Source organism: Aulostomus chinensis, chromosome 1, assembly GCF_037954235.1.
Source record: "Aulostomus chinensis isolate RoL2024-O1b breed Wild chromosome 1, RoL_Achi_v1.0, whole genome shotgun sequence".
NCBI classification, from domain to species: Eukaryota; Metazoa; Chordata; class Actinopteri; order Syngnathiformes; family Aulostomidae; genus Aulostomus; species Aulostomus chinensis.
The window spans coordinates 46352971-46375206 of NC_141320.1; the positions used below are offsets into that span (position 1 = coordinate 46352971).

At 42.9% G+C, this 22236-nt stretch overlaps 1 non-coding gene across 1 annotated transcript; it reads left to right on the top strand.

Annotated features, from left to right (window-relative positions):
* The first annotated feature begins 17917 nt into the window (after nucleotides 1-17917).
* Nucleotides 17918-17989, top strand: trnaa-agc (transfer RNA alanine (anticodon AGC)). The gene has a single exon. It is a non-coding gene; the product is annotated as a tRNA-Ala (tRNA).
* Nucleotides 17990-22236: the final 4247 nt, after the last annotated feature.

The window sequence follows — 22236 nt, forward strand, 5'->3', positions numbered from 1 at the left end:
AAAATCTCAAAATGATGCTAAAGTGATGTGGTGAGAGTTGAAAAAAAAAATCAAAATGATGCTGTCAGTAATGTAGTGAGAGTTGCTACGACCCTCAAAATGATGCTACAGTGATGTAGTGAGAGTTGCTAAAAACCTCAAAATGATGCTACAGTGATACAGTGAGAGTTGCTACTCATCGAAGAAATGATGCTAAAGTGATGTAGTGAGAGTTGCTTCAAATCTCAAAATGATGCTACAGTGATGTGGTGAGAGTTTCTTAAAATCTTAAAATGATGCGACAGTGATATGGTGAGAGTTGCTACGAACCTCAAAATGATGCTCCAGTGATGTGGTGAGAGTTGCTTCTATCCTCCAAATGATGCTACAGTGATGTAGTGAGAGTTGCTTAAAATCTCAAATGATGCTACAGTGATGTAGTGAGAGTTGCTACGGACCTCAAAATGATGCTCCAGTGATGCAGTAAGAGTTGCTTAAAACCTCAAAATGATGCTGATAGTAATGTAGTGAGAGTTGTTAAGAACCTCAAAATGATGCTACAGTGATGTAGAGAGAGTTGCTATGATCCTCAAAATGATGCTACAGTAATGTATTAGGTTGCTAAAAACCTCAAAATGATGCTACAGTGATGTAGTGAGAGTTGCTACGATCCTCAAAATGATGCTACAGTAATGTATTCGGTTGACTAAAAACCTCAAAATGATGCTCCAGTGATGCAGTAAGAGTTGCTTAAAACCTTTAAAAATGATGCTGACAGTCATGTAGTGACAGTTGCTACTATCCTCCAAATGATGCTACAGTGATGTCGTGACAGTTGCTAAAAATCTCAAAATGATGTGACAGTGATGTGGTAATAGTTTCAAAAAACTCAAAATGATGCTCCAGTGATGTAGTAAGAGTTGCTACGAACCTCAAAATGATGCTGACAGTCATGAAGTGAGATTTGCTACTATCCTCAAAATGATGCTACAGTGATGTAGGAAGAGTTGCTAAAAACCTCAAAATGATGCTGCAGTGATGTAGTGAGAGTTGCTACTAATCTCAAAATGATCCTCCAGTGATGCAGTAAGAGTTGCTTTAAACCTTAAAATGATGCCACAGTGATGTGGTGAGAGTTGCTATTAACCTAAAAAATGATGCTACAGTCATGTAGTGAGAGTTGCTAAAAACCTCAAAATGATGCTGACAGTGATGTAATGAGAGTTGCTACTAACCTAAGAAATGATGCCACAGTGATGGGGTGAGAGTTGCTACTAATCTCAAAATGATGCTAAAGTGATGTAACGAGAGTTGCTACTAACCTAAGAAATGATGCTACAGTGATGTGGTGAGAGTTGCTACAAACCTAAGAAATGATGCCACAGTGATGTAGTGATAGTTGCTAAAAACCTCAAAATGAGGCTCCAGTGATGTCGTGAGAGTTGCTACTATCCTCAAAATGATGCTAAAGTTATATGGTGAGAGTTGCTACTAATCTCAAAATGATGCTGAAAGTGATGTCGTGAGAGTTTCTACGAACCTCAAAATGATGCTACAGTGATGTGGTGAGAGTTGCTACAAACCTAAGAAATGATGCCACTGTGATGTAGTGATACTTGCTACTAATCTCAAAATGATGCGAAAGTGATGTTGTGAGAGTTGCTATGTACCTAAGAAATGATGCTACTGTGATGTGGTGAGAATTGTTACCGACCTCAAAATGATGCTAGAGTGATGTTGTGAGAGTTGCTACTAATCTCAAAATGATGCTAAAGTGATGTTGTGAAAGTTGCTATGTACCTAAGAAATGATGCTACAGTGATGTGGTGAGAGTTGTTACCGACCTCAAAATGATGCAAGAGTGATGTCGTGAGAGTTGCTCCTAACCTAAAAATGATGCTTACAGTGATGTCGTGAGAGTTGCTACTATCCTCAAAATGATGCTGAAAGTGATGAAGTGAGAGTTGGTACAAACCTCAAAATGATGGTGACAGTCATGTAGTGAGAGTTGCTAGGAACCTCAAAATGATGCTACAGTAATGTGGTGAGAGTTGCTTAAAACCTCAAAATGATGCGACAGTGATGTAGTGAGAGTTGCTACGGACCTGAAAATGATGCTCCAGTGATGCAGTAAGAGTTGCTTAAAACCTCAAAATGATGCTACAGTGATGTGGTGAGAGTTGCTACTATCCTCCAAATGATGCTACAGTGATGTAGTGAGAGTTGCTTAAAATCTCAAATGATGCAACAGTGATGTAGTGAGAGTTGCTACGATCCTCAAAATGATGCTACAGTAATGTCTTAGGTTGCTAAAACCTCAAAATGATGCTACAGTGATGTAGTGAGAGTTGCTACGAACGTCAAAATGATGCTCCAGTGATACAGTGAGAGTTGCTACTCATCGAAGAAATGATGCTAAAGTGATGTAGTGAGAGTTGCTTCAAATCTCAAAATGATGCTACAGTGATGTGGTGAGAGTTTCTTAAAATCTTAAAATGATGCGACAGTGATATGGTGAGAGTTGCTACGAACCTCAAAATGATGCTCCAGTGATGTGGTGAGAGTTGCTTCTATCCTCCAAATGATGCTACAGTGATGTAGTGAGAGTTGCTTAAAATCTCAAATGATGCTACAGTGATGTAGTGAGAGTTGCTACGGACCTCAAAATGATGCTCCAGTGATGCAGTAAGAGTTGCTTAAAACCTCAAAATGATGCTGATAGTAATGTAGTGAGAGTTGTTAAGAACCTCAAAATGATGCTACAGTGATGTAGAGAGAGTTGCTATGATCCTCAAAATGATGCTACAGTAATGTATTAGGTTGCTAAAAACCTCAAAATGATGCTACAGTGATGTAGTGAGAGTTGCTACGATCCTCAAAATGATGCTACAGTAATGTATTCGGTTGACTAAAAACCTCAAAATGATGCTCCAGTGATGCAGTAAGAGTTGCTTAAAACCTTTAAAAATGATGCTGACAGTCATGTAGTGACAGTTGCTACTATCCTCCAAATGATGCTACAGTGATGTCGTGACAGTTGCTAAAAATCTCAAAATGATGTGACAGTGATGTGGTAATAGTTTCAAAAAACTCAAAATGATGCTCCAGTGATGTAGTAAGAGTTGCTACGAACCTCAAAATGATGCTGACAGTCATGAAGTGAGATTTGCTACTATCCTCAAAATGATGCTACAGTGATGTAGGAAGAGTTGCTAAAAACCTCAAAATGATGCTGCAGTGATGTAGTGAGAGTTGCTACTAATCTCAAAATGATCCTCCAGTGATGCAGTAAGAGTTGCTTTAAACCTTAAAATGATGCCACAGTGATGTGGTGAGAGTTGCTATTAACCTAAAAAATGATGCTACAGTCATGTAGTGAGAGTTGCTAAAAACCTCAAAATGATGCTGACAGTGATGTAATGAGAGTTGCTACTAACCTAAGAAATGATGCCACAGTGATGGGGTGAGAGTTGCTACTAATCTCAAAATGATGCTAAAGTGATGTAACGAGAGTTGCTACTAACCTAAGAAATGATGCTACAGTGATGTGGTGAGAGTTGCTACAAACCTAAGAAATGATGCCACAGTGATGTAGTGATAGTTGCTAAAAACCTCAAAATGAGGCTCCAGTGATGTCGTGAGAGTTGCTACTATCCTCAAAATGATGCTAAAGTTATATGGTGAGAGTTGCTACTAATCTCAAAATGATGCTGAAAGTGATGTCGTGAGAGTTTCTACGAACCTCAAAATGATGCTACAGTGATGTGGTGAGAGTTGCTACAAACCTAAGAAATGATGCCACTGTGATGTAGTGATACTTGCTACTAATCTCAAAATGATGCGAAAGTGATGTTGTGAGAGTTGCTATGTACCTAAGAAATGATGCTACTGTGATGTGGTGAGAATTGTTACCGACCTCAAAATGATGCTAGAGTGATGTTGTGAGAGTTGCTACTAATCTCAAAATGATGCTAAAGTGATGTTGTGAAAGTTGCTATGTACCTAAGAAATGATGCTACAGTGATGTGGTGAGAGTTGTTACCGACCTCAAAATGATGCAAGAGTGATGTCGTGAGAGTTGCTCCTAACCTAAAAATGATGCTTACAGTGATGTCGTGAGAGTTGCTACTATCCTCAAAATGATGCTGAAAGTGATGAAGTGAGAGTTGGTACAAACCTCAAAATGATGGTGACAGTCATGTAGTGAGAGTTGCTAGGAACCTCAAAATGATGCTACAGTAATGTGGTGAGAGTTGCTTAAAACCTCAAAATGATGCGACAGTGATGTAGTGAGAGTTGCTACGGACCTGAAAATGATGCTCCAGTGATGCAGTAAGAGTTGCTTAAAACCTCAAAATGATGCTACAGTGATGTGGTGAGAGTTGCTACTATCCTCCAAATGATGCTACAGTGATGTAGTGAGAGTTGCTTAAAATCTCAAATGATGCAACAGTGATGTAGTGAGAGTTGCTACGATCCTCAAAATGATGCTACAGTAATGTCTTAGGTTGCTAAAACCTCAAAATGATGCTACAGTGATGTAGTGAGAGTTGCTACGAACGTCAAAATGATTCTCCAGTGATGTAGTAAGAGTTGCTTAAAACCTTAAAATGATGCTGACAGTCATGTAGTGAGAGTTGCTACTATCCTCAAAATGATGCTAAAGTGATGTGATGAGAGTTGCTAAAAATCTCAAAATGATGCTGTAAGTAATGAAGTGAGACTTGCTACGAACCTCAATAATGCTACAGTAATGTTGTAAGTGTTGCTAAAAATCTCAAAATGATGCTAAAGTGATGTGGTGAGAGTTGCTAAAATCCTCAAAATGATGCTACAGTGATGTAGTGAGAGTTGCCACGAACCTCAAAATGATGCACCAGTAATGTAGTGAGAGTTGCTCCAAACCTCAAAATGATGCGACAGTCATGTGGAAAGAGTTGCTAAAAATCTCAAAATGATGCTAAAGTGATGTGGTGAGAGTTGAAAAAAAAATCAAAATGATGCTGTCAGTAATGTAGTGAGAGTTGCTACGACCCTCAAAATGATGCTACAGTGATGTAGTGAGAGTTGCTAAAAACCTCAAAATGATGCTACAGTGATACAGTGAGAGTTGCTACTCATCGAAGAAATGATGCTAAAGTGATGTAGTGAGAGTTGCTTCATATCTCAAAATGATGCTACAGTGATGTGGTGAGAGTTTCTTAAAATCTTAAAATGATGCGACACTGATATGGTGAGAGTTTCTACTATCCTCCAAATGATGCTACAGTGATGTAGTGAGAGTTGCTTAAAATCTCAAATGATGCTACAGTGATGAAGTGAGAGTTGCTACGGACCTCAAAATGATGCTCCAGTGATGCAGTAAGAGTTGCTTAAAACCTCAAAATGATGCTGACAGTCATGTAGTGAGAGTTGTTAAGAACCTCAAAATGATGCTACAGTGATGTGGTGAGAGTTGATAGTAATTTCAAAATCATGCCAAAGTGATGTTATGAGAGTTGCTACTTACTTAAGAAATGATGCTACAGTGATGTGGTGAGAGTTGCTACGAACCTCAAAATGATGCTAAAGTAATGTGGTGAGAGTTGCTACGAACCTCAAAATGATTCTACAGTGATGTAGTAAGAGTTGCTTAAAACCTCAAAATGATGCTGACAGTCATGTAGTGAGAGTTGTTAAGAACCTCAAAATGATGCTACAGTGATGTGGTGAGAGTTGATAGTAATTTCAAAATCATGCCAAAGTGATGTAATGAGAGTTGCTACTTACTTAAGAAATGATGCTACAGTGATGTGGTGAGAGTTGCTACGAACCTCAAAATGATGCTAAAGTAATGTGGTGAGAGTTGCTACGAACCTCAAAATGATTCTACAGTGAGGTTGTGAGAGTTGCTACGATCCTCAAAATGATGCTACAGTAATGTATTAGGTTGCTAAAAACCTCAAAATGATGCTCCAGTGATGCAGTAAGAGTTGCTTAAAACCTTTAAAAATGATGCTGACAGTCATGTCGTGAGAGTTGCTACTATCCTCCAAATGATGCTACAGTGATGTCGTGAGAGTTGCTAAAAATCTCAAAATGATGTGACAGTGATGTAGGAAGAGTTGCTAAAAACCTCAAAATGATGCTGCAGTGATGTAGGAAGAGTTGCTAAAAACCTCAAAATGATGCTGCAGTGATGTAGTGACAGTTGCTTCTAATCTCAGAAATGATGCTAAAGTGATGTGGTGAGAGTTGCTAAAAATCTCAAAATGACGCTCCAGTGATGCAGTGAGAGTTGCTTAAAACCTTAAAATGATGCCACAGTGATGTGGTGAGAGTTGCTAAAAACCTCAAAATGATGCTGACAGTGATGTAATGAGAGTTGCTACTAACCTAAGAAATGATGCCACAGTGATGGGGTGAGAGTTACTACGAACCTCAAAATGATTCTACAGTGATGTAGTGAGAGTTGCTACTAATCTCAAAATGATGCTAAAGTGATGTAATGAGAGTTGCTACTAACCTAAGAAATGATTCTACAGTGATGTGGTGAGAGTTGCTACTAATCTCAAAATGATGCTGCAGTGATGTAATGAGAGTTGCTACTAACCTAAGAAATGATGCTACAGTGATGTGGTGAGAGTTGCTACTAACCTCAAAATGATGGTGACAGTCATGTAGTGAGACTTGCTGCTAACCTTAAAATGATGCTGACAGTGATGTCGTGAGAGTTTCTTTGAACCTCAAAATGATGCTACAGTGATGTAATGAGAGTTGCGACAAACCTAAGAAATGATGCCACAGTGATGTAGTGATAGTTGCTAAAAACCTCAAAATGAGGCTCCAGTGATGTCGTGAGAGTTGCTACTATCCTCAAAATGATGCTAAAGTTATATGGTGAGAGTTGCTACTAATCTCAAAATGATGCTGAAAGTGATGTCGTGAGAGTTTCTACGAACCTCAAAATGATGCTACAGTGATGTAATGAGAGTTGCTACAAACCTAAGAAATGATGCTACAGTGATGTGGTGAGAGTTGCTACTAATCTCAAAATGATGCTAAAGTGATGTTGTGAAAGTCGCTATGTACCTAAGAAATGATGCTCCAGTGATGTGGTGAGAGTTGTTACCGACCTCAAAATGATGCTAGAGTGATGTCGTGAGAGTTGCTACTAACCTAAAAATGATGCTTACAGTGATGTCGTTAGAGTTGCTACTATCCTCCAAAATGATGCTTCAGTAATGTAGTGAGAGTTGCTACTATCCTCAAAATGATGCTGAAAGTGATGAAGTGAGAGTTGCTACAAACCTCAAAAGGATGCTGACAGTGATATCGTGAGAGTTGCTAAAAACCTGAAAATGATGCTACAGTGATGTGGTGCAAGTTGCTACTAATCTCAAAATGATGCTACAGTAATGTAATGAGAGTTGCTACTTATTTCAAAATGAGGCTCCACTGATGTAATGAGAGTTGCTACTAACCTAAGAAATGATGCTACAGTAATGTAGTGAGAGTTACTACGAAATTAAAAATAATGGTGACAGTCATGTAGTGAGACTTGCTACTAACCTTAAAATGATGCTGACAGTGATGTCGTGAGAGTTTCTACGAACCTCAAAATGATGCTACAGTGATGTAATGAGAGTTGCTAGTAACCTAAAAATGAGGCTCCAGTGATGTCGTGAGAGTTGCTACTATCCTCAAAATGATGCTAAAGTAATATAGTGAGAGTTGCTACGAACCTAAAAATGATGCTACAGTGATGTAATGAGAGTTGCTACTAACCTAAGAAATGATGCTACAGTGATGTCGTGAGAGTTGCTACTAACCTGAAAATGATGGTGACCGTCATGTAGTGAGAGTTGCTAAAAACCTCAAAAGGATACTGACAGTAATGTAGTATCCTTGCTAAAAACCTGAAAATGATGCTGACAGTGATGTAATGAGAGTTGCTATGAACCTAAGAAATGATGCTACAGTGATGTGGTGAGAGTTGCTACTATCCTCCAAATGATGCTGACAGTCATGTGAGCTTCATCAAGACCCAGGCCTCTATTTGTGGTCATGCATCATTGTGGCTGACCAATGGTCCAACTTCATCAGTCAGTCAGTCAGAGACATTAGCATTTGTCGGCCTGGCCTGCTGCCAAAGACTAACACTGCTTTAGTTGATTTACCTGTGCAGCCATGTCACACTCCTCTCGGCCACCTCCAAGGTCAGACGTCAGGTTAAACCAGCCAATGGCGGAAGAATCACTCTCAGAATCTGAAGCGCTCGTAGCTGCAGGGTTTTTCCACACAGCTTCTGTTGAGAGACAAAGTCCATCACTTGATTAACTCTCACCAACAGAAATGTGCAGTTTTCCACTCAGGACAGCTGCTGCATGCTGCTGTTTGTAAAAAGAAGGTCCAGTGGATCCGTTCAGTTCTACATTATTCAGCAGAGAGATGTCACCATTGAATAATGACCATATTTCCTAAAATTATAGCTCAACCACAGAGGGACCAGGCTACTAGAATGACCTCTGTTTACTACAAGTGCTTCTCCTACGGTGGTGAACTCCTCAGCTGTCAGTGGAGTCAAATCTGTCTTCGAGAGGCCAGAGGTTCCCACACTGGTTCCCTCTCATCATGCAGCCCTGACAGCTGTGTGTGCTGTTCCAGCGTGTTGGCACCTCACTGATGAGTTTCAGGGTTGGCCCTCCCATCTGTTGCTGCACCTGAGCCAGCTTCTCCTTGGCTGTAGTGCTGATCTGAAGGATGTGACAGTGTTCCTGGCTTTGTGTCTGATGATGGAAGTGGGGATCTGATCACAGGATTTTCTGACTCCTAGATTCAGACGATGTGTAGTGCAGACTGAGTGGTGAATTTGGAGCTGTCTAGTGGATGCTGTCATGTTTGGTGCTGCGTCGCTCACAAGACACTTGACTTTGTTGGTGATGGCCCAGTCCTCCATCAGGCCTCTTTGGACTGGGGCCAAACTGTCAGCAGGGTGACTTTGTGGAAAGTCTTGCACTCCCAACACATTCATTCTCACTAATGCAGTGACAGGTCAGAGCCAAGGGAGCCTCCATGTCCACAGATGTCCACATGGCAGCTGGACTTCCTTTTTCACTCCTTCCCGTTCCTCCTGGTACTTTTTGGCCACCGTTTGTTTGATGGTCTGAAAATGACACCCAGAGTAAATCAATACATTGAAATTAGAGATGAAATAAACTGGAGATATCAACGACTGCTTTAGATCATTTCCACACAAACCTTTCTGGTTGGCAAACATATGAGGCTCAAGGACCTGAACCAGTTCCCTGAACCCTTCCCTCTCAACAGTGCTGAGGGGCTGGCAGTCCTTCAGGATGAAATTCAGCAGAGCCTCATCCAGCATCTGCTTCCTGGAAGCTGGATGGTTAAAGATGAAGGAGAGAAGAAATGAAGAGGAATTAATGATCAATGAAGCAACTGTGAGTCAGTTGGACAGTGTCTGTATACCTGAGTTCATCCTGGTGGATCTGGGACTTCATTCTCATGCCTGGCCCCATCATGCCTCAGCACTGAAGAGGTGCTTTTGTTGAGATGAGACGCTTCTGTCCAACAAATGCCACATTCAACCTGCAGAAAAGAACATGAGTACTCAGCTAAAAGTTCCTTTCTTCATGGTGACTGGTGTTTCTTAGTCTTAGACCACCAGGTTTCCAATGAGGTGTATCGGATACGTTGTTGTGTGCCGCTGAAATCCGTCCAATTCCGGCGTTGTTTCCTCATGAAATATGTTTGCCTTAAAGCTCATTAAAGTGTTGAACCACAATATCGTTCACCATAACTTAGTCAACTTCAAGATAACCTACTTCTACATTCCAGTCCCGGCTGCTCCTGTTCTGCTGCAGTCCAGAAAACAACAACCCGATACAATTGGCGCTCCTTCCCACAGCTCCGGCCCGGATCCGCATGGTTCCGCTGACTGACTGTGAGACGCGCTCCCTCCAGAGTGGCACAGCCCGATGGGGGTCCTTATCTGGCACGGGGGCGTAAAACAGGTGCGACTGGAAAGCCTGGTTTATTCTGCGTCGAGGGAACGCGTTGCTCTGCAATTCACCGCCAAGCCGCTAGGGGGTGTGGCTTTGTCTTTGTATTGTTTACGGGGCTCTTGTCGGATTCCTTGGTTTTCTTCCGGTCACAGACAACAATTGTTGGCCATTTGTCAGTCTTTGTAGTGCCGCCAATAATCCTTTCTTCGGCTTGGTCCATTTTTTCTTGACGCTTTCACCACAGAAACTTTGAAAATGGCGGTGTTGTTGTGCTGCGACTGAACCGGAAATGACGTTCTGAGCGGACCAATTACAGTCCTCGACGTTGACGTCACCACGCGTTTACGCGACACGGAGGCAGGATTTTGTTGGGGTTTGCGTCGACGCGACGCAGAAGCATAAATCAGGCTTTCGTGGTTTAGAATCTCACGCCAAGCCGGAGAACCAGGTCTTGAATCAGTCACGTGGTCACTGCCGGTCGGCGAGGCTTTGGACGTCACTAAATACGTCATCGATAACCGTTTTTCAAAACGAAATCCTGGATCACTCCACTCATCACTACCGCTGCTACCAGGTTAGCGAGTCTGGAGTGGCACAGAGAACAGAGCTTGGACTCTGCTCGTTTTGAAGAAGAAGAAGAAGAAAAGAAGCGGAAGGCCTCGGTCTTTGTCTCCTGAAGGCTGAGTGGCGCCGGTAGAACCTCAACATGTGCGCCACGCAGCTGCTGCGGGTGTCGGTCCAGGAGCGGATCCTCGCCGCCGCTGAAGACTTCCTGCTGCAGCTGGGAGAAGGAGACTCAGCGGCTGGAGTCCCGGTGCTGAGAGCGCTGCTCACCGAGCGGCTGGCGGCGGCCGCGGAGCAGATCGTGGCTCTGCTGGAGGAAACCGTGGCGGAGTACGAGCGGGAGAACCACCGGCAGAGGTTGCTGCTCGATGCCGTGCTGAAGCCCCGAGTCAGGCTGGACAGAGCAGGTGAGTCCCCCCACACTGACCAGGAGAACCGAGAGACCGCAGTCCTGCCAGCAAGTGTCTCCGGTCTGGTTGTGTCCGTAATCCGGGTCATTGTGCTCAGACCGTCTGAGCAGGAGTGGAACAACGTAGAAGTGTTTCGTAGTTGACGGCTATTCGGTGTTGGTGGAGCCTTAAAACCTCACCTGGCTCGGGACACGCTGGGCGCCATCTTGGCTGCTTCCTGACCAACAAGTAGATGGCGCTGTTTGGTTTCCAGGCTGCGTCCTTCCCGCCGTAGTTCTACTGCTTTTTGTATTTGTTTGGAAGAAAAAAACAAAACTAAGAAACACGGAGAAACATCTCATAGGTTACACGTTACAAATTTTGTCCCAGCCAGAGTTTTCCTCAATTACTGGAAAGGAAAGGGACATTTCCTGATTATTTTTAATAAACTAATCTTCGACCTTGGCTGACTGCATGTTGCTGTGTTTGGGTGGACTGACATGTTTAGCATCAGTACAGGTTCCCTCTGGTTCTAGGGACTGAACTCTCATTCTCCTACAGGGTCTCATTCTAGAAATGAACATTCTGACTAGCAGATGTGATCATGAATGGACAAAACCATTCAGCAGAGGGGACCTATGACCTTTGACCTGGGTGACACAACGTTGATCCAAGCATCTGAAGCCAGCGTTTCTGTTCCCAGTTTGCTGACTGGTCCTCAGTAGCAGGACGTCTCTTTTCATTGAGTTGATTTCTGTTTCTGTCTGTTGCTCCGCTGTTTCAGAGTCAAATGAAGAGATTTCTGATGTTGCTGTTTGTGTCCTGCAGATGTGGAGCAGCTGCTGGTGATTAAAGAAGAGGTTCCCCCTGAGCTGCAGGACCCAGAGCCCCCCCACATTAAAGAGGAGTGGGAGGAGCTGTGGACCAGTGAGGAGGGAGGGCAGCTTCAAGGGCAGGAGGAGGCTGATATCACCACGTTCCCCTTCACTCTGGTTCCTGTGAAGAGTGAAGGGGACGAAGAGAAACCTCAGTTCCCACATCTTCATCAGAGTCTAACTGAGGAGAACTTGAAAGAAGAGTCTCTGAGCAGCAACCCAATTCATCCTCTGAAAACAGAAGCTGATGGAGAAGAGTGTGGAGGACCAGAACCAGAACCAGAACCAGCCAGCAAGGTAGATCCAGATCCACTTGTACAACCCCAGACTGAAGACCAGATGTCAGACTCTTCTGAAGCTGAGACTGAAGTCAGTGAGGATGATTGGGTCAGACCTGATAACACGGCCACTTCTGAGCACAAGGAACCCTTTGGCTCAAGGAGGAATATGCTTCAGAAATTGAGCCCAGGACAGGAAGCGAGTCATTGCAGCTCAAAAGAACAAAAACTAAAGACTGGAAGAGAATCAGAGATCATCAGGAACGTGACCTTTGGTCCTTCTGAATCTGAGACAGAAGTCAGTGAGGATGAGCGTCCCTTTAGGTGCTCAAAGTGCAGTAAAGGTTTTAGTTACAGAAGGAATTTGGATGTACACATGAAAACACACACTGGAGAAAAACCATACCCCTGCTCAGTTTGCGGCACAGGGTTTTCAGAAAATGGATATCTAAAAAGACACATGAAGAGAACACATACTGGAGAGAAACCATTCCCATGCTCAGTTTGTGGCACCACATTTGCAGAAAAGGCAAGTGTGAAAAGACACATTAGGAGAGCCAATACTGGAGAGAAACCATTCCCATGCGCAGTTTGCAGCACAAGATTTTCAGAAAGGGATTGTCTGAAAAGACACATTAGGAGAGCCCATACTGGAGAGAAACCATTCCCCTGCTCAGTTTGCGGCACAAGATTTTCAGAAAGGGGTTGTCTGAATAGACATATGAGAAGACATACTGGAGAGAAACCATTCGGCTGCTCAGTGTGTGGCAAAACATTCTCAGAACAGGGACATCTGAAAAGGCACCTGAACGTGCACACTGGGGAGAAACCATTTCCCTGTGCACTTTGTGGCAAAAGATTCTCACAAAAGGGAAATCTGGGAAAGCACATGAAAACGCACACTGGGGAGAAACCATTCCCCTGTGCATTTTGTTGCAAAAGATTTTCAGAAAAAGGATGTCTGAAAAGACACATGAGGTGAACACACACTTGAGAGACATTTGTCTTGCTGAATTAGTTGCAAAAACTTCCTAGATGAGGAAAACATGAAACAACACAACAGAAAAATGTCCTTTGTCCATTCTGTGTTGGTGTGACTCAAACTGAGTAGATAATGCAATTTATCATGGTCGTTCAGACCCAACTTGGAGGTTCTGGTTTTAGAAAGCGTTTTTCAGATAATGCAGCAGGAAATGAACTCAGTTAACCTGACATAATGGAGCCATCATTGGATATGACGGTGAGAGGGCTGATCTTATTTTCTCTGAGGTCACCATGGAAAGATCCACCTGGTACCACTTACTGATCTTTATATTGACGTATTGATCACTGATCAAACACTGAATTATCTTTGAGTGTCTTCAGACTATCTTACATGAGTGTATGTTATTGTTACGATGGTTTCTCTTCCTGGTTCCTGTCAATACATGCGCAGCTGTCAAGTCTTTAATCACTTGTTGGTGCAGCCTGATAATAAAGAATTACAAAAGTCCAGCCTAGATGGAACTCATACATGGAGTTTTAGACAACTGCTGGCCTTCATCCAGCTTTATTGATAAATATAATTGAGTATCATCTGTGTAACAATGGAAATTTATGGACTGTTTCCCAATAATATGACCTAAAGGAAGCATACATAAAGTGAAGAGTATTGGCCCCAGCACTGAACCTTGAGGAACACCGTGTTTAACTTTGGTTTGTATAGAAGATTTATCATTAACGTCTACAAACTGAAATCAACCTGATGAATACGATTGAAACCACTTTAATGTTCCCTGAATGCACAGTTTAATCGTAATAATGGTACACTTCAGAATTAACGACAGCACATATACATTTGTTGTGTATGTACGCTGAACTTGAACAGTCCGTTGTCCCAATGGAGGCAAGTGAGAGTGAGGCCTGCAGCCAGACTACAAGGTCGGCTACAAGAAGGAGTTCTCCTGGAGGATAAACAATGGGGCAGCCGATAAGGAAGCTGTGGGTTTGGGCGGAGGAGCACACATTCCAATCTGTCTTCTCTTTCAGTCCAATCCAAATTGTAAAGTTAAATTTCTGGTCTTCAACATCACTCTCCTCTTTGCAGAGCGGCCAACTGCTCCGAGATGGTTTCCATCCTGGGTTTCAGTTCAAGAGTCTGTTGTTGCCCCGCTCTGCCAACCTCAGTCATTGCGTTGTCAATGACTGAGGTTGTGTGAGCTGCACATCACATCAAGTGTTGATGCCCACCAAGGGGTGTCTTTTCAAAAAGAGGAATATTACGCCTCCATTTCACACAGACGAGACGGCAAATTTGGCACATTTTCTGTCTAAAAAGGGCTGGAGAGATAAATAAAAGAGAGATCAATAAAAACCTCTTCATCACATCAGTCCCATGTGGAGCTGCGTTGTTCCAACAACACTGAGCTCTCAGCTCATAGCAGTTCTACAATAAAGGTTCCAACACAACATTCCATTGATCCATGAACAAAGCAGGCAGTGAGACCATGATGATGTCACATCTGTCCACTGTCCAGATGTCAGAGCTGAAAATGATAGGATGCCATGTTCCCTTCAACAACAGTCCAGCAGAAAGCCACCATGAAGACCTGAGGAGGAGCAAGGCAGCTCACCACAGTCAGGAACTCCCAGTCACCTCAACAAGATTTCTGTCCACTCACGTTCAACCAGACCAGCAGATCACCTGCATCCCCACTGCCTCACCACCAGAGGGTAGTAGAACATCAACTATAGAGGCTCCCACTGAGGAATGAACACCACCACCAGCAGACCGCTCTCCCTCCCTGACAGCATTTAAAGGAGATGAATGATGGATCATCAAACTCCACCATTCACTGTGACTCAGGGCCGCTCCCTCTGCTCTGACTCTCTTTGATTGTTTGTCTTTGTTTTATTCAATCAAGTTGTTCCTCCTCTCTCTCTTCTTGCTGCTCTACCCCCCCCCCCCATGTGATGTCTACTACCTCCTCCTCCTTGATGACACTCATTGTGAGGTCTCTTCATCAGCCCTCCTCTGCTTTCTGAGCCACAAACAGTTTTTCTGAGTCGCTAAAACCCCGAACTCCATCTTGAACCCAGACTCTCAGAAGCCTGACCACATTTACTGAACTGGTCCCTCTTTGGTGAAACCATCACCACGTTTCTGAAGGCTCTGAATGTCCTGATGCTGATGTCATTCTGCTTCCTCTGACACAGGCAGGTTTGGTCCGTTCTGGCACTGTGACATCAAAGACTAAATTCTGAGATCAAGAAGAACATTTACAAAACATGAACAAAACTTGATGACAGAATTCTTTGTCCTCCTCCATCACCGCGATGCCATCGATGGTCCGTTACTGTTGCAGTGCAGTAACATCATGAGTTGTGTCAAACCATCTCTGTCAGCTCTGCGAGTGTCTGGAGTGACGTCTCCAAGGACACTTGCTGCCAGGACTACAGAGTAAACATCAACATCTGTTTGCATCTGGCTTCAACTGTACTTTTCCTCTAGGTTCAACTTTGCTAGGTTACAGTGACTTGTGTACAGAGTAGTGACTTGATCAGCTGGTGGTGATGATGTAGCTTTAGGATGCTAACACAGTTGTTACTCAGGGCACCGCTGGTTGTGATTTAGAGTCCAATGAGAAACGCTCAGTCTCAGGTTCCAGCTTGTCAGTGAGTTCTTTGAGGGTCAGAGGCTTACATACAAATATAAAAACCAGTTGAAACACTTCCTGGAATTTTAAGAGGACTGAATACAAACAAGGAAGCACGTAAGACAGAGGAATAATACCAGTAAAGCAATGAAGGCACATGGAGGATCAGACATGAATCATAAGATTTATCTGAGACTCAAGTGGACGGCAAAGGTAGCAGGTGAGAAGGTGTTCAGGATGAAGGGTCAGTGACCTCCAAACAAAGAAAACTCCTGAATGGAGGTTGAGCAGAGTCTGAGGAGTCAGGTGGAGCTGGCAGTGAGACAGGAGTTGAGGCCTGAACAGATGCAGCACTGGTCTTTGTTACTGTGACAGCACGACAACCAACAGGACCTGCTTACGTTCTCAGCTGGATTGTTCCCATCAATGTACGGAACCTCTCCAACGAACTGGTGGGGGGACGGCCTACCAAGCCTCCATCTCAACGACCGTGGCTCCCACTGGGATCCGCGATGCTCTTCTCAGGCACAAGGTGGTTTCTCTCCACTGGTCAGGATGGAGATTCAAGGCTCACGGGAGGTCAACAGTATTGTGACCGTGAAAAGGGGGAGAGGAGAAGTTCTGTTTAAAGTTAAAGAACAAAGAAACAAAAAAGTAAGCAGAAGAGAAAGAAAAGGGGAGAGACGGACCAGCAGCTGGAGGAGCTCACGGAAAAATAAGAAGCGCTGAAGAGCCTGAACCCAACCCAACTGTAACGGATGGTGTCGTGACTATTATAATAAACTGGTCCGCCGTGGGGGTGACCTTTGACCTGTGTGGGGCTGCTGGCCAATCAGCACCCTTTGCCGTCCTCAGTACTTCTCAGATATTCCTGTATTAAACAGGTCAACAGAGGGCAGTCATGCATCCCTCAGATCCTCCAGAGCAGGGGTTTTCAGTTAAAATTCTCCTGGGTCCAGTTTTCAAACCTCTTCAAGCTTGGGTCTGGAGGCCTAGCACAGTTTTTCATGACTGCTGATTTCAGTGATAGGCCCACGCCTGCATGTTAGCCAGCAGTCGAGCTGTGCTTTATGATCCAGGGGCATCTTTAGCCGATGGAGGTAGACTTTAAGCCTGTTGTATCAGTGTCTGTTTGGTCAACAATGAACTTTCAGATCGAATGAAGTCGCCGGCATTTCAATAATAGTTCAGTCGTATTTATTGTCTGCTTTTTTTCCACATTAACCTTAAACCTATTGTCCAGCAGGGGGCAACATAAAGAAAAGAATGAAATGAAAATGGATTCAAAAATACTCAGAATTTACTGGCATTTGACTGCACGTATATGACTATGTGAGTGTGTGAGTGTGTGTGTGTGTGTGTGTGTGTTTTGAAGAAGACTTCTTGTCTCCATTTTTGTTGTCACTCTTCTCAATTTTCAGTTTCACTCATTAAAATGAAGCAGCTTTGACGTGTGTACTTCTCTTGTGCATCAACAACTTTGGTCTTTAAGCTCCTGACAAACACACCACACGTCACTCACTCTATAGATTAAATCTGCTGATAACACAAAACACGTGACCCTGTGACCCTGCATGACGTTTTGCTCCAACTTTCCAGAACTAATAGGAGGAACAGCATGGATCGTTCTGAGCAAGAACTCTGACATCACCATCGTCATGAACAAGAAGGATGTCGGACTCAACTTCAACAAATCTGAAATGTCCCCTTAAGCTCCTGCTACTTTGAACTGATGCCTAAACCTTCAGTTTCCATTCATCACCCAGAACCTCTCACAACCTCAGAAGAACAAGCAAAGGTTTGGAGCAGTAAAGCCTTCAATAATGACATCATCATGTTTGAGGGTTTTCTTCCCTCAAACTGTTTCTACCAACACGACAGAATCCTGGAAATATTTCAGGTGTTGACCTCCCAGCAGCCTGAAGGTCAACCTGCATTATCTGTTATGTTGCTGAGCAGAGGAAGGAGCTCAATGGTAGAGCGCTAGCTTAGCATGTGAGAGGTGGTGGGATCGGTGCCCTCGTTCTCCAGAAGACTTCAGCTTGTTCTGTTGTTGAGCTCTGATGAAACCACTGACTTTGAACCACACACAAAGTGAAGGAGTGACTTAAGATTGATGGCACCTGAGGAACTTCTAGGTTTCCTAAAATCAACTGGAAATTCATTCACCAGTTAAACAGTGACTCTACCACAGGGGATGTAGCTCAGTGGTAGAGCGCATGCTGAGCATGTGTGAGGCCCTGGGTTCAATCCCCGGCATCTCCAGCTGGACCTGTGTAGCCTTCATCTTATCAGCTCAAGTGATCCTTAAATGTGACAACAGTCGATTCACTATCAGAAGACATCTTCTACATGTTCAAGGTGGGCGAACTTTCCACAAATGTTCAAAATTACTTTTGAAAATGAAAACATAGATCAAACCTGCCCTGTCAATCACCCACAATGGGCGGGTCGTCCCACTCCCTATCAGGTTCCCCACTCCGTGACCCAGGAGGCTCCCTCTCCCTATCAGGACTAGAAATCCATTGGGGTCTCCCTGCTCAGGTAGGAGTCCTGCCCACAACGTTAAGCTGTTGATGTTCTAGAGGAGACAACATCTGATCTTTGTTAGATCCACCAGTCAAAGGTTTTCTTTAAAGGCTGTAGCAGCTGAGAATGAGGGATTAATAACCATCTTAGTGAGGACATTTTGAAACATGATGACATTTTATTGACTTGGAACACTGCAAAAATCATCTCCCCTCCAAAAACCCTCCTCTTCAACTTTGTACTCAAGTTGTCTCCTCATCTGGCACCACAGGATCCAGGACGTTCAGTCAAAAAAATCATTAGTGATTTCAAAAATGGCCATCAGACACAAAATAAGACTTCAAACAGGTTTACAATTTTATTTTATGTTGACACATTTTGTCCATTTAATATCAGGACTGCTCCCAGATCAGCTCCATGACCTCATCCCTGCACCAGAGTACCGCCCAAGTTCATCAAGGATGGCCAACATGAGCAGGTCGAGATTCACCTCCATCTTTGGAGGCTGATGAATTTCCTCCTGAGGACCGTCAGGCTGTTTCCTTACTTTGCTGTGACCCAACAGCAGACAGCAACAAGGACTGTGGTGCACTTGGTAAAACCACCATCTGGAGTCTGGAGCAAGATGCTGATGTGATCCTTTGATGAGTTTAGAATTAGTCAGAGATCAAAGACTGAAGCAGGAGATCAATGCACAGAACCCAGAGATCATAGACAGAATTCAGACATCACACATAGAATTCAGACATCAAACACAGAATTCAGAGATCAAACACAGAATTCAGACATCAAACACAGAATTCAGAGATCAAACACAGAATTCAACGATCAATCAATGTGAGGAACCAGCGTCTCATGTGAAGATGCTTCTGAACTCATGAAGTGAAATCCTACCAAATAGAGATGAGTGAGTCCAACTGGACCTGAACAGGAGAGAAATAAAGGAGTTATTGTTATGCAATTGTTATTTATTTCCAGGCCAGGTGAGGGTTGGATTTTGTTCATTCATGTTGAAGTGAACTGACAGTGGGACTGTGGACCTGGGCTGAAGTCCAGCTCACTGCTGGTTTAATGAAACCACCTGATTGTTTTTCCTATCAGCTCTGATCTGATGGAAGAAACAAAAAGCCAAACTTCATTCGTCCGTGTCCAAACTCCAAGTTTGTTGATGTGCAGCACTCCAGTTATTTGTTTCTTTCCAGACAGAAGCAGGTTGGTGGAGGAATAAAACCTCAACAGTGAACAAACAGCAATGAGAGAAGTGAATCCTGCACTCAGAGAAGTTGTGTCTGCACTCGCCAACCAGGAAACGCGTCTATCTTCTGTGTGACTGAGGCAGCTGCTGAGAGCTGCGTTTCTCAGCTGTGTGGGGGCGGGACTCTGTGTGTGATTGACAGGTCAACTGTCTGCCAGACAATGTTGTGGGACACAAACACAAAATGCGAGGTGCCATTTCCATTCTGGGTCGATCAGCTCTGGGACCGTTTTGTCTTTTGAATGAAGAAATGCATTAATTTCAGGTAGCAGCTTGTAAAAATGCCCCGGCTCAACCACCAGACCTCTGTGTACACTGTCAAGAAAAAAAACTATAAAAAAAACAGTAAAAAGTCAGTCAGCAGAGTTTCCAGATGAATACCGTCAAATTACAGTAATGAACTGTTCCACAAAATTACATGGAATAAACTAAAAATACACAGCAGGTTTCACAGTCCCAACTCATTAAATTACAGTCCATTTAGTGTTGATAAATGTGCATTCAACTGCAGGAAAACAGGCCCATCATGGAAAAACACATGAAGAACAAGGACCTTTCAGGTTCTTCTCTAAGTTCAGGGCTCTTACTGGTTCATTTATGAAACAAACCAGTCTATGAGCAGGAATTTCCCATTAAAAAAGTTCATTTGACAGTGGAAAAGCAAGCATAGTGCATTAAAATAGCCAAGTTTAAGGTCAATCACTGTCAATTGAAGCTATTTAGTTGTTACTTTATGAAACTGAGCCAACTTTCTACAGTGATTTCCTGTTAGATTCTTTTTTCTCCAAGTATAAAAACTACAACAATGTATAAACACAGAATCTGTACTTTGAACAATAGAGAATTTCTACATATTTACAGTATCAGTCCATCACTTTAGAGGATTGGAATGTAAAAAAATCATTGGACAATGGAAATCATTTATCCTTTAACAAAACAACTTCAGTGCAGAGTTGATAACTGCACTTCAAACTTTGAACTGGTGTCCACATCAATGTGGAATTTGAGGAGGCCACAGCCACCAAATTTCCCAGAGTTCTTGACTATTTGCAGTCTCTTCCCTTGGAGAAGTCAAGTGGAACTACAAGACAAGGACCAGAAATCCAAGCTGCTGGTGGACCACGTGGTGCTGTGTTGATGCTACTTTCCCACTCAAAGGGGATCGTGCAGGAATGTTCCACACGGTTGACCAAACTTCCATTGCAGAAGAGATTCAGGCAGTTCCACGCACGCCATGCATCCTTGTATGCTGTAAGTGTGAGGCAATACAATACAGTATGTTTCACTGACATACATTTAGACAGAAGACCTGGTTTATTGGGTGATGCTTATTGACATGCCAATTGGATTGTGGTGCCAATATGGCTGACTTGGTCGGTGTAAATCTTATCATCACAAAAAAAAAGTACACATAAATGTTCAAATTACTTTTCTAGACTTTAGTCCCCAAAGGAATTTCAGGCACCTGAAAGTGAATTTCATAAATCTGTGTGTGTGTGTACAGTACATGTCCCCAAAATGGACATTAAAATTATTGGTCCCCAATCTCAAGAATAAAATGATGCTCCAGTGATGTAGTGAGAGTTGCTACAAACCTCAAAATGATGCTGTCAATAATACAGTAAGACTTGCGACTAAGATCAAAATGATGCTAAAGTGATGTAATGAGAGTTTCTTCTCAACTAAGAAATGATGCTACAGTGATGGGGTGAGAGTTGCTACTAACCTAATAAATGATGCTAAAGTCATGTAGTAAAAGTTGCTACTATCCTCATAATGATGCTCCAGTGATGAAGTGAGAGTTGCTAAAGACCTCAAAATGATGCTAAAGTGATGAAATGAGAGTTGCTAATAATCCCAAAATGATGCTCCAGTGATGTATTGAGAGTTGCTTCAAACTTCAAAATGATGCTCCAGTGATGTAGTGAGAGTTGCTAAAGACCTCAAAATTATGCTACAGTCATGTAGTGAGAGTTGCTCCGATCCTAAAAATGATGCTGTCGGTCATGTAGTGAGAGTTGCTACTAACCTCAAAATGATGCTAAAGTGATGTAATGAGAGTTGCTACTAATCTCAAAATGATGCTACATTGATGTAGTGATAGTTGCTAAAAATCTCAAAATAAGGCTACAGTGATGTGGTTAGAGTTGCTAAAAACCTAAGAAATGATGCTACAGTGATGTGGTGAGAGATGCTACTAATCTCAAAATGATGCTAAAGTGATGTGGTGAGAGTTGCTACTAATCTGAAAATGATGCGAAAGTGATGTAGTGAGAGTTGCAACTATCCTCAAAATGATGCTGACAGTGATGTAGTGAGAGTTGCTATGTACCTCAAAATTATGCTACAGTGATGCAATGAATGTTTCTACTAACCTAAGAAATGAAGCGACAGTGATGTAGTGAGAGTTGCTACTAACCTAAGAAATGATACACCAGTAATGTGGTGAGAGTTGCGACGAACCTCAAAATGATGCTGACTATGATGTAATTACAGTTGCTACAAACCTCAAAATGATGCTTATAGTGATGACGTGAGAGTTGCTATTAAACTCAAAATGATGCTAAAGTGATGTAATGAGAGTTGCTAAAAACCTCAAAATGATGCTCCAGTGATGTAGTGAGTTGCTTAAAACCTCAAAATGATGCTACAGTGATGTAGTAAGAGTTGCTAGAAACCTCAAAATGATGCTTCAGTGATGTAATGAGAGTTGCTATGAACCTAAGAA